This window comes from Octodon degus, unplaced genomic scaffold (assembly GCF_000260255.1).
Source record: "Octodon degus isolate 3935 unplaced genomic scaffold, OctDeg1.0 scaffold00197, whole genome shotgun sequence".
Classification (NCBI taxonomy): domain Eukaryota; kingdom Metazoa; phylum Chordata; class Mammalia; order Rodentia; family Octodontidae; genus Octodon; species Octodon degus.
This window is the reverse complement of record NW_004524773.1, coordinates 1,657,358-1,659,944: the sequence shown is the minus strand read 5'-3', so window position 1 is coordinate 1,659,944 and position 2,587 is coordinate 1,657,358.

Below are 2,587 nucleotides of genomic sequence, written 5' to 3'. Positions count from 1 at the left end.
AAAAAAAATATTTTTAAATTGTTCAAAAGCAATCAAAACATGAGTATTTCATGATGTGAAAATTATGAGAAATTCAAATTTCAGTGTCTCCAGTTGTATTTGGAGAGGGCGCGGGTCATTCACATATGCAGTGTGTGGCTGGCGGTGACAAAGACAAGTGGCTCACAAGACAAAAACAGTTACTGTCTGGCCCTTTGCAGAGCATTTCTCATTCTCTGACTTAAAATACAAAAATGGACATCTCTTAGGAGGCTGAGGCAGAAGGATCCGGACTTCTAAGCCAACCTGGTCTCAAATCAATACATAAAATCCAAACCTGGATCTGGGAAGTCCCCAATGGAGGTGCACACCTGTAATCACAGCACTCTGGGAGGCTGCAGCAGGCACATCATAAATTTGAGTCCAGCTTGGGCAACGCAGTGATTTAGGAAGTCCCTGTCTTCCCCCCTCAAAAAAAAAAAAATTAAAAAAAAATTAAAAAGGACTGAGGAGGGGCTGGAGAGATGGCTCAGTGGTCTAAAGCACCTACTTGGAACAAGCTTAGCAAAGCAGAGGGACAGCGGTTGGATCCCCCAGCACCACAAGCCAGCCAGCTGCGCCCCCTGGTGGGCTGAGCTGGGCAACCCCCCCAACACACTAAATAAATGTTAAAAAAAAATTAAAAAAAAAAAGGACTGGGGATATAGATCAATGTGAAGGCGTTCGGTTCAATCCCCAGCACCTGCCTTTATATAAAATAAAGTAGGGGGCAGGGTGTTGCGCTGAGGCAGATTATATGCTTAACATTCTCAAGGGCCTAGGTTCAATCTCTAGCACCAAAAATATAAAACACAAGAAAAATCGCTCAAGGTGACACAGGTAGAAGTGGAGGAACTCCTGGAAGCTGCTAGAGCTGGAACTTGGAACTTGATCCCAGGTGGGAGGACAGGATGGAGCCTCATGGCCTAAAGCAGTCAGGCTACCTCAGTCTTAAAAATAACATCCTGCCTAGACATTGTGGGCTATTCGTCGGTAGACAACCTTATGTCTTTCAGCTTTGTAAAACTATAAATAAAGGTTCTTACTATTGTCAGAGGGTCTCTCACCAACTAGGCAGATGAGCCAGCACCCAACCCAGATTGTCTTCTTATGTATAAGCTTTTTTTTTTCAGTACCAGGGATTAAACTTGGGACCTTGTGCTTACCAGGCAGGTACTTGTGCTGTTGAGCTATATCCCTGGCCCTCTTGTCTATCTTTTCCTCACTCCTGCCATCATTTTCTCCCCGGGTACAACGGATCCCTCCAGACTCCCAGGAGGAGAACCCAGGGGCCACATCTGAGCCTCCTGAATCCAGCTGGGCCCTCCCGGGACCACCAGGCCCAATGACTTGGCAACAACTTTCTTAATGGTGACCTGAGCCAGGTTTGTTTCTTGCAACCTAGAATTCTAGCACCATCTCCCAGATACATCTTTCGTGTCATCAACTCATTTGTCTGACAAAAAAATTCCTTCCTTCTCCCTACCCCTGGGTCGCAACTGGAGATTTCCATGTTTTCTTTTTCTTTGCTTTTCTGTCTTTTTGTGACGGGGTCCCACTATGCAGTTCACGCTGGTCTTTTTCTTTGAATGTGCTTGGTACAGGGTCTCGCTACACAGCTCAAGCTCGCACTGATCTTTCTGTTCTCAGCTTCCCCATTTCAGGGGTTACAGGCGTTCACCACCACAATCAGTTCAGCTCAGTGTGCCTGGGGGCAGGGCCGGCATGGCAGGTGGCGCCAGGGATTGAACCCCAGTCCTTACACTTGCCTAAGCAGGCACTTAGTCTGCTGAGCTACCTCTCCGGCCCCAGGCTGGTCTTGAACTCTCAATGAGTTGATCCTCCTGCCTCAGCACCCCCCACCCCCAGTGCTGAGATTACAGGCATGTGTCATCACACTCAGTTTTTTGGGGGGAGTATCAGGAATTGAACTCAGGACCTTGAGCTTGCCAGGCAGGTGCTGTGCCACTGAGCTATATAGTCATCCCAAAGCTTTCCTTTTTTTATGAAGCCCAGCCTCCCTGGCAGAATCATTGGTCAGGCCTGAGACTGGTTGCTAGGCGCTCTAAAGGTACAGGGTGTCCTTTTGCTATTACATAAAGAAGGCTGGTCCAGGAGAGAAACACTGAGTTGATGACTTTGAAATTGAGAAGCACACTTGCCCTTCCTTGTTTTGTAATGTGAGTCAGTAATGTTCTCTTTTGACCCAAGTTAGAAAATGATTTCTGTCCGCACAGCAAAGGAAAGAAAGCTGTGCAGAGACAACCTACAGAAGAGGAAAAAATGTTGCCAGATACTACTCAAAGGACTAACATCTAGAATATATAAATTTAAAAAACCTACACACCCCCAGGCCGGGGAGATGGCTCAGTGGAATAAGCGCTTCCCTGGGGCCTGAGTTCAATCCCCTGTTCTGCCAAAAAGAAAAACACTAGACCCCTCCCACCAAAAAAATAAATAAATAAATAAGGACCTGATCAAAAAATGGCTATCTCAGGCTGGTGAGATAGCTCAGTGGTCTAAAGCACCTACTTAGAACAAGCTTAGCAAAGCACAGGGACCGCGGTTC